The sequence below is a fragment of the Carassius auratus genome, chromosome 22 (assembly GCF_003368295.1).
Source record: "Carassius auratus strain Wakin chromosome 22, ASM336829v1, whole genome shotgun sequence".
NCBI classification, from domain to species: Eukaryota; Metazoa; Chordata; class Actinopteri; order Cypriniformes; family Cyprinidae; genus Carassius; species Carassius auratus.
In genome coordinates this window covers 30,387,415-30,398,131 of record NC_039264.1, presented here as the reverse complement: position 1 = coordinate 30,398,131, position 10,717 = coordinate 30,387,415, and the positions used below count along the sequence as shown (strand labels likewise).

Below are 10,717 nucleotides of genomic sequence, written 5' to 3'. Positions count from 1 at the left end.
GCTCCGCAGTACAACAGAATGATAGAGACAGAACAAAAAACACATAATAAAAGAATAAAAAATACAAATAAGTAGATAGTGAATGACAAAATACAAATTGACAATTATAGGCAGGTATATTACAAAATGCAGTTATGTATGTACATGTATATTATGTGCAAAATTTAAGTGTATACTAAGTATGTGTGTTAGATAAATAAGTGTATGTGTATATAAATATAAAGTGTAGTGTGTTGGCAGTTATTATCAGCTGTTCATGAGATGGATTGCCTGAGGGAAGAAACTGGTCCTGTGTCTGGTCGTTCTAGTGCTCAGTGCTCTCTAGCGTCGACCAGATGGCAACAGTTCAAAGAGGGAGTGTGCTGGATGTGAGGGGTCCAGAGTGATTTTAACAGCTCTTTTTCTCACTCTGGATAAGTACAGTTCTTGAATAGATGGGAGAGTTGAACCGATGATTCGCTCAGCAGTCCGGACTACTCTCTGTAGTCTTCTGAGGTCAGATTTAGAAGCTAAGCTGAACCAGACAGTTACTGAAGTGCAGAGGATGGATTCAATGATGGTGGAGTAGAACTGTTTCAGCAGCTCCTGTGGCAGGTTAAACTTCCTCAGCTGGCGAAGGAAGTACAACCTCTGCTGGGCCTTTTTCACAATGGAGTCAATGGGTCTCATTCATGAAACATTCGTAAATATATGAGTAAATATGGGAGTGATTTGCGCGTAAAGAGACCTTCCCGAAAACTCTTCTCCTGATTCACAAATACTTCGTAAACGTCAGATGTGATAGTGAAATCTGTGTGTGTGTTAATGAATTCCAATCAGTCGTAAATGGGACGCGCGTGCACGCTCATTCTCAATTACCATAAATCCCGCCCATTAAATCCGACAGACAACTATATATGAGCATCATATTATGACACCAAATGAAGGATTTCAACGTGTCTTCTCAAAAGCGAATGAAAAATAACAATTTCTCAGCTGCAGAAATTGAAGTTTTATTATCAGAAGTTCATTCAAAACGCCACATTTTATTTTCAAGCATACATAGTGGCGTATCAGGTCCTAAAAAAAGGAAGCTTGGCAGCATATTACAGATGCTGTTAATGGAGTTTCCTCTGTTAATCGAACAGTCCCAGAAGTGAAAAGATATGGTTTGACATGAAGCTTGACAGCAAAAAAACAAATTAGTTCACTTCGAAAAAATCGTATTCAAACTGGAGGAGGACCACCATCATCATCGAGCATATCTACATACTACTAGGCTAGTCTCATAATAAAAGTAAAAAGAAAAACCGTATGTAATTACTTTATATAAATTTTTTTTTTTAAAATGCTGTGTAAATATGTACCCGATTAAGGTGAATTAAAATGCAGCCGTATTAATGAGCAAAATGTTCAGATGTTAAACGCACTATTTACGCGTGGCTGGGAGCAGGTGTAGATTTCTTTCGTACCAACTAACATTTGGAAAATACGAACATTTTAATGAATCCGAAAATTTACGCCAGAACCACTTTACACACGATTTACACAAAAATTCGTTCTGCTCGTGTTTCATGAATGAGACCCATTGTGAATGTCCCACTTCAGGTCCTGAGAGATAGTGGTGCCCAGGAACCTGAATGACTCCACTGCAGTCACAGGGCTGTTCATGATGGTGAGTGGGGGGAGTGCAGGGGGGTTTCTCCTGAAGTCCACGATCATCTCCACTGTTTTGAGGGTGTTAAGCTCCAGGTTGTTGAGAGTGCACCAGACAGCCAGCTCTTTTACCTCCTGTCTGTAAGCAGACTCGTCACCGTCCTGAATGAGGCCGATGAGTGTGGTGTCGTCTGCAAACTTCAGGAGCTTGACAGAGGGGTCCTTAGATGTGCAATCGTTGGTGTACAGGGAGAAGAGCAGTGGGGAGAGAACACAGCCCTGGGGAGCTCCGGTGCTGATTGTACGGGTGCTGGATGTGTATTTTCCCAGCCTCACTAGCTGCTGCCTGTCTGTCAGGAAGCTGTTGATCCACTGACAGATGGAGGTGGGCACGGAGAGCTGATTTAGTTTGGGCAGGAGAAGGTTTGGGATGATCGTGTTAAAGGCCGAGCTGAAGTCCACAGACAGGATCCTCACATAAGTCCCCGGTCTGTCTAGGTGTTGCAGAACATAATGCAGTCCGATGTTTACTGCATCGTCCACAGACCTGTTTGCTCTGTAGGCAAACTGAAGAGGATCCAGCAAGGGCCCAGTGATGTCCTTCAGGTGGGCCAGCACCAGTTTCTCAAATGACTTCATGACTAGAGACGTTAGAGCCACAGGCCTGTAGTCATTTATTCCTGAATTTTGGGTTTCTTAGGGTTGGGGATGATGGTGGAACGTTTGAAGCATGAAGGGACTTTGCACAGCTCCAGCGATCTGTTGAAGATCTGTGTGAAGATGGGGGCCAGCTGGTCAGCACAGGATTTCAGACAGGCTGGTGTAACACAATCTGGGCCTGGTGCTTTTTTCCTTTTCTGCTTCCGGAAGACCTGGCGCACCGCATCCTCGCTGATCTGAATTGCAGGTGTGGGGGAGAGGGGGGATGCAGGAGGTGAGAATGGTGAGAGTGCTTGATTGGAGAGGTGTTCAGGATGGGTTGCAGGAGCTGTTAATGGTGTGAACGGTAGTTTGGAGAGGCATTCAGGGCTGGTTGCAGGAGTTGTGAAGGGTGTGAATGGTTGTGTGGGGAGGCGTTCAGGGCAGGTGATGGGTGTTCTTTCAAACCTGCAGTAAAACTCGTTCAGATCGTCTGCCAGTCGTTGATTCTCTACAGTGCTGGGGGGTGGTGTCTTGTAATTGGTGATCTTCTTTAAACTTTTCCACACTGATGCAGAGTCGTTGGAAGTGAACTGAGTCCTTATTTTTTCAGAATAATTCCTCTTTGCCACTTTGATCTCTTTTTCCAGTGTGTATTTAGCCTGTTTATACAAGACAATGTCCCCCTTCACGTAAGCATCTTCTTTGGCCTGACGGAGCTGTCTGAGTTTTGCAGTGAACCACGGTTTGTCATTGTTGTAAATTAGTTGAGACTTTGTAGGAATACACATATCCTCACAGAAACTGATATATGATGTTACGGTCTCTGTGAGTTCATCCAGATCGGTGGCAGCAGCTTCAAAAACACTCCAATCAGTGAGGTCAAAACAAGATTGTAAATCCTGCTCTGCTTCATTAGTCCATCTTTTTACAGTCCTTGATACAGGTTTAGCTGATTTTAGTTTCTGCCTGTAGGACGGTATAAGATGAACCAGAAGGTGATCAGAACGTCCCAAAGCTGCTCGTGGAACAGAGTGAAATGCATCCTTTATTGTGGTGTAACAGTGATCCAATATATTACTGTCTCTTGTGGGACATGTAACATGCTGTCTGTATTTTGGCAGTTCACGGGAGAGATTGGCTTTATTAAAGTCCCCGAGAATTATTAAAACAGAGTCCGGGTGTTGTTGTTCTGTGTCTGTAATCTGATCAGCGAGTTTCTTTAAAGCTGAGCTCACGTGCCCTTGCGGAGGGATGTAAACACTGACCAGAATGAAGGAGTGAAACTCCCGCGGCGAATAGAACGGCTTGCAGTTAATGAAGAGTGTTTCGAGATTTGAGCAGCACGTCTTCTTTAACACAGTTACATCTGTACACCACCGTTCATTGATGTAAAAGCATGTCCCGCCGCCACACGATTTCCCCGTTGATTCTGCGTCGCGATCCGCTCTAAACAGCTGAAAGTCCGGCAGATGGAGCGCGCTGTCCGGTATGGTGTCATTCAGCAAGGTTTCCGTGAAACACAGAGCAGCAGAGTGTGTGAAATCCTTATTTGTCCGAGAAAGCAGAAGGAGTTCGTCCGTTTTGTTGGGTAGAGAGCGGAGATTTGCCAGATGGATGCTAGGCAACGGCGTTCGAAATCCGCGCTTCCTGAGTCTGACGAGCGCTCCCGCTCGCTTCCCCCGTCTGCGCGTCCTGAAGCGCTTGATCAGCGCTGCTGCTCCTCCGATAACAACGTTCACTAAAACGTCTGAATAATTGAAATCCGGAAAAACATCTTGTGGTGCGTTCTGCCGAATGTTCAGCAGTTCATCCCTGGTGAAACTGATGGCAGGAATATAACTAAAGACAGGACAAACTAACAAAAACACAAAAACATATGCAGAGCACGTCACGGAGGCAGCCATCCTGTATCGGCGCCAGGTGTGAATGTGCCTACCCAAAATAACAAAATCCAACTCCAGGTATCCTATGAAAGGGATAGACAAACCGTTAGCAGCCTGAAGCTGCAACCATCCACAGTCATTCAACCTTTCCTTACCCCAGGGTTCAAAATGTGCCAGGAAGAAGCTCTCTGTAACAGTGGTTACCATAGAGCCTGTATCCAATAAGCATGGAACCTCAACCCCACCCATATTAACTATGACAGAGGGGCACTTACCCAACAAAGTGGAAGATCCATTACTAATGGGGGCATGAGCCACAGAGCCAGGTCCAATCCCTTCTGAACTGTGGCTCATCAGTTCAGAGGGTTGCAGTTTTCCGCCTGCCCATTAGGATGCAAGATATTAACATGTGATAAACGAGCCTGCTGATCCCCAAGCCGAGTCTGTCCTAATGTACAATTCCGAGCAATATGCCCAGGCTGATTGCATCTTCTACAAATGATAGGGCCAAGCCGCCTTGGATGGCTTCCTACACTTGAAGACTGCAGTTGCCGTAAACTTTGAGTCAGTTCATCAAGTTGAACCTGCTGGGCCCTCATCATTCTCTTCAGTTCCGTGAGCTCTGAAACATTAACTTCCGATGGGTCAGAGGAATCTATCTGTCCCTGTACTCTATACTGAAGAGCAGAGGAAGCTGGGACTGAATGACTCCTCTCCTTTATCTCATAATGAAACCCCTCATCCACCCATCTAATGGCTTCTTTACGAACATTCAAGAGGGTGGAGTCAGGGTTCAATCGAACAAAACGTTTGAGCTCCCGCCGCAAACCACTATCCAGCACATGCTCTACAAACTGGTCTCTCAATAAAATCACTGAATTAGTCATAACTCCTGGAGCCTGCTGTACCACCTTATCCATTAGTGCAAACAGGGCATGAGAATACTCTTGCAAAGACTCTCCCTCAAGCTGTTTACGGGAAAAGAAGTTTTGCTGCAAGGCAATATAGGACTGTGGACACCCATAAAGTTCCTTTAAGATGGAAAAGACCTGTTCTGGCATTTCACTATCTTCCCTTGCCCTAATCTCATTCTTAGCAAGACCCTCTAGATGATCAAAAATAAATAAGGTCTGTTCAGCCAGAGGCAGATGTCGGACCCGCAAGCAAGCTTGTATTTCCTCCACCCACTCAAACACATTGTCTTCCCCTCTACCACTAAATATACGGCCCCTCCGTTCCCTAGGGACATAAACCACTCGTTCAACTATGGGGCTGGGAGCAGGTAGAACATTCACAGTTGAAGGGCCCGCAGCTCCCATAGCCTGGCTTGCCTGTTGTTGGTGCAACCGCTCATTTTCTCCCCTCAATGACTGCACCTGTCTTCGCAACTCCTCCAATTCAACCTCCATGTCTACAAGTTACCCCCACCAGACAGACAGGGAGAGAAAATTAAGAAAAGACAGTTAACTTTACCACTTAACCCAAATTTCCTCCACTATCACTCTCCTGTCGGCATCTTACCAGCTGCTGCTTTGCTGTAAAGAAACACCACAAACAGAAAAAAAAATAAAATAAAAAATTTCTATGGGTGGCAGTCTCTGCTTGTCACTTAACCCTGCCGACTACGCCACTTGTGACCGAATGACTCGATCAACATACACTAGTAAGGCCCGTACTCAAGACCCCAATTTTGAAGCCTCCCCGATAACAGGCTTTCAACTAAATGAAAAGAACAAGCAGAGACCTAACCACAGGCTACAATTTTATTTCTCAATTAAAACATCTTGAGCTCAACAACAATAAAAACATGTTAATCAATGTGAATGAATTAGCCCAATGGGCTTCGTTAATCAATACACCTGAGCCAGCCACTCCTACACCGGCCAAAGACAGAAAAAAAGTCTAATACACACAAAAAAAGTTCACAAAAACAGAAACTAAACAATGAGGTTTCTTTCTTTGGAATTATGTCTTAACATAACACATTTCACAGCTCCATGATAAAACAAAATAAAAAAAAACACTTCAAACCGATCAAAACCAAAAGTACAATTTAAACCCACTCTACATCAACCAAATAAACCAAAGAAAGAACAAAAATAAACCACAATCTCAACTTATTAATAGAGCAGCATCAATGTGAAACAAGACAAAGAAATATAACCAACCCAAATAATATAAACTGAATAAATTGGTTAATAAAACAAAACCCAAGTAAAATACAATGAAGCAACTTGAACTGAAACAGACTCAATTTCAATCAAACTCCATTGCACACACACACTTGAATATAAAATACACAAAACAACAAACACGGAGTTACCCGGGAACACCAGGTGGTGCCAGAATCAAGGCCACGGTTTTATGGCACATCCAACGTGCGCACAAACATCCATCACAGTTTGGTTTGGCAGTCTTGACACTTTCCCGGAAGAAATTACAGCGCATCATCAACAGAGCATCCAAAGTCATTGGTTCACCCCTACCATCCCTTGAATCACTCTACCACAAACGGACACTACGCAGAGCCCACAAAATAATTTCTGATATCACCCACCCTGCACGGTCCGGGTATCGTTCGTTCATTTGTTTTTGCTTTCACATATAAAAACGGAAAAAAGAGAAAACGGCTCCTTTTTCCGTTTTTTTAGGAAAACGAAAAAAAGAAATTATGACTTGATTTTTGGTTTACCCGTTCTTGCACGGAAATCAGAAATACCACTTGATATTTCGATTGTCCCCTGTGGGTGGTGCTAAATCTGATTGGCAGGAAATGCATTCATTATTTTTCAAATTAAGAGTTTACCCACACTGTATTTGTTAGCCTCTACAATTAATAGTCTATATGCATGCTATTTGTTAACTGACTGAAAAAACCTATTGAAATAGCCTAAATGTAAACATGTTCACGCATTGACAGTTGTCAGACAAAAGGCACGCTGTTTTTGTAGGAGAGGGGAAGACCCATCTCTTCGTTTAACCCTTTTGTGTTCAATGTCATGTTAAACAATTTTTTGTTCCCAGTCAAAAATGACAGTTCCATTAATAGCCTAATCTTCATAAAAAAATAAATACATTTATTCTTTGTTTTTTGATGTTTTCATTAACTTAAATTCTTATTAATGATAAAATTTTTGTAATGTCTATTTGTTATTTATGACCTGTAGCTATGCCTCATTATTGATATCCAAAACATAATTGCTGGATTATTTTGACTATAATAAATAAGCAGATGCAACATGCACAGCTGTTTATCAAAGATTACATTGGGCCAAAGTTACCAAGGACACTTGTTTAGAAACCATTAAAAAAATTATAAATACATTTACATAAAGTAACCTGTTTGGGTCAAAAGTGACAGATTTTATCTGTCACTTTGGAGAAAGGGAGAGATTTTGAGAAAATGTTCGCGCAGTAATCACCCGCATTGTTTTTCCCTCATAAATCCGAACACGAAAAAGAAAAGAACATTTATATTTTATGTTCTGTGAAGAGCCGACCCTTCTTCATCCGGGGTTAGTATTAGCCTACTTTTAGTTTGCGCTGTGTAATTCACTGAATTAGCCTACAAAAAAATATTTGGATTTTTTTTTTTTTTGTCAGGTCATGTCACGTTTGTCACACATGTAGCATGTGTATTTCCCTCATATTAAATATAAAACGCATGTGTAGACTTATATTTTTCTAATGTTTGGACGCATTTATTAGGCTAGGCTATATAAACAGGCGTTTGAATATATTGGTAGGCTATTAAATGCATTGAAATGTCACGTCCATAATGCTGGAATTGTACCAATTATAATGTAGCCCCCCCGGAAGGGCTACGGCAATGCTAACTACACCACCCCTTGAACCAAACCCGTAATGGCAAGGGGATTCGGTTACAAAAAGAGCACACGCACAGGCTTTGTTTAGCAAAGTAGAAAAGTACAATCTTTATTTTTTCTTGAATTAAAATTCAGTCGCTTTTGGTTATCAGTAAATAAAAAATAAAAAATATACATAATTTGACAAAGGGATAAGTCATAGGAGGGCGGGCCCCGGGTTACAAGCTGGACCAAGCCTAGGTTTCAATACCACAAGTGAACTAAAGCACACCACTCTTATGGTAGAACCAACACTACAAACTCAGCCTACATAACCACAGCAATCATGCCACTTGATACACACATCACAACACTACACTGCACACATCAGTTCAAAATGGGTGAAACACTAAGGAAACCTGACTAGAACCTAATAAGCCTGTCTATCCTATGGGCCCAATCCCCCCCAAGACTATAAATAGGGAGGGGGAAAGAACAAAACAACAACAGAAAAAAAAGGAAACCGCTAGCCGGTGGTCACAATCAGTTCACTAACATCAATCTTTTACAATCCACCGGGTAGCGGGAGAAAGAGAAAAAAAATAAATAAATAAATAAAGAGTCGGAAACGTGCCTAACAAAAAAAAAAAACACAGCACCTGTACATTCATACACATTTACACACATTCGAGAGAACAGCAGCCGACAATCGAATTGTGGCAGCCCCTTAAAATACAAACAAAGAAAACTCAGTTAAGAGCTCCATGCCCCCCTAAAATTCATAATAAGTCAGTCTATTACATATAGCTATAAAACACACGCACCCACACCGATAACATTACTGAGAGATAAAGTCCTCTACCCTTACCCCTTTCAGCAAAGATCATAACACACTGCATTACACATTTAACCAAATACATAATCATAACCATCACATACCTGCCTACAATCTAGCGATTGTGTGAACAGTGTTCCGGTACGTCACAATCTCCCCAAGGTCACGGAGCACTCCTCTGCGCTCGTCAGTCTAGGCATTCCAAACATGTTGTTTCGAAAGAGTGCACCCACACAAACAATAGCGCCGTTGGCAAGCACTCTACAACCCCTTAACCCATCAAAACAATAAGATCTCGCTCAGTGCACTGAACCCAAATAATAATTAGTCATACAACACATATTGTTTGGACATACCTTGCGCTACAAACAGCACCCCAAAGCACTGCTGCACTCTGACACGGCACATAGCAGCTAACTACAATGTATCGCTCCCGGCATGAGGACCCCAGGTGCCTATAAACCTGCCTGTTCCCAATTTCTGACCACTCCCACCCACATTAGGTACCATAGCAACCCGAGAGGGAGTGAAAGCGATCGAAAGCAGTGAAAGAGGGAAAAGAGAGAGGGCAACATAGAATGCCTCGAATTCACAGGCTACAATAATACCAATTTTTTATCCTCAACTAGTTTTGTGGTGTATTTTGTGGTGTATTTAATAATGTTAACTTCAAATAATACTAATAGTAATTTAGAGATGTGGTAGCATTGGATGGACGGGAAGAGCTCTGGAAGTTGGAAGGGGTGTGTCGCGTTTCTGCCTTCTCACATCGCACAGCACAGGTTCGTGTGATTTCGGTTTCATATGGCATATCGCTTCTGCATATAATTAGGAAAGTGAGGACTGCGTTTATAACGTGATCTAACATAGTATTTGACGGGGCCCTTAGATGTCCTGTGCCCCTGGGCAAGTGACCAGCCCTAATGGTTAATCAGGTGTTGAAGCTGTGTAGGGCGACCTGCGCTTCTTCATCACTAAAGCCCCGCATCCTCCGTCTGTGTGCAGTACTAATATATTGAAACGTCTATATCCATATACTCCCTTAATAAAGCAGTCCAGACGTTAGAAAAATATCAAAATATATGGGTAAATATATATTTAATATGAGTGAAATAGCCTACACTTGCGTTACGGTCCAGACGTGACACAAAAAAACTTAAAACTTTTTGGTGGTAAAATAGGCTATGTTTTAGTAATTCTATGAATTACACTGCGCAAACCAAAATATATTCACCGGATGAAGAAGGGTTGACTCTCCATTTTCTATTTCGGAATGAAAGATGACATTTAAATAAGGGTGCAGCCTTTTAGCCTACTTTGTTATGATTTTAGTATCATAATGATTAAAAAAAAATCCACACACAATTATCCGTGAACTTGATTTGAACAATAGTGTAGGCCTATATTAGGCTGTATTATGTATCCCAATTGACTTTATGATTAGTTAATAATAATAATAATAATAATAATAATAATAATAATGCATTTTATTTCATGGCGCCTTTCAGAACACCCAAGGTCACCTTACAAGCAATATACAGGTCACTGCATAAGACAAAACAAACAAGAAACAAACAGCATATACATATAAAGTGGATTTAAGTCTTAATAAAAAAAAATTATAAAAAAGCCTGTATAAAAAGATATGTCTTAAGACGCTTTGTAAAAGTCAACAAGCAATCGCTATTGCGAACATCGAGGGAAGGGAGTTCCATAGGCGGGGGGCAACATGACTAAAAGATCTGGCACCCATAGTAGTAAGTCGAATCCGAGGTACCACAAGAGAAATTGAAGATGAAGATCTAAGTGCACGTGAAGGAGTATAAACCTGGAGAAGTTGAGTAAGGTATTGTGGTGCAAGATTATGAAGTGCTTTATAAGTGAGTAGCAAGATTTTGAATTCAACTCTATATTTT

General features: G+C 41.8%; 1 pseudogene; it reads right to left on the bottom strand.

Moving 5' to 3' along the window:
• LOC113040351 (transmembrane protein 88B-like) overlaps positions 1–10,489 on the bottom strand; it is a 16,208-nt pseudogene extending 5,719 nt beyond the window's left edge.
• Between the last annotated feature and the right edge of the window lie 228 nt (positions 10,490–10,717).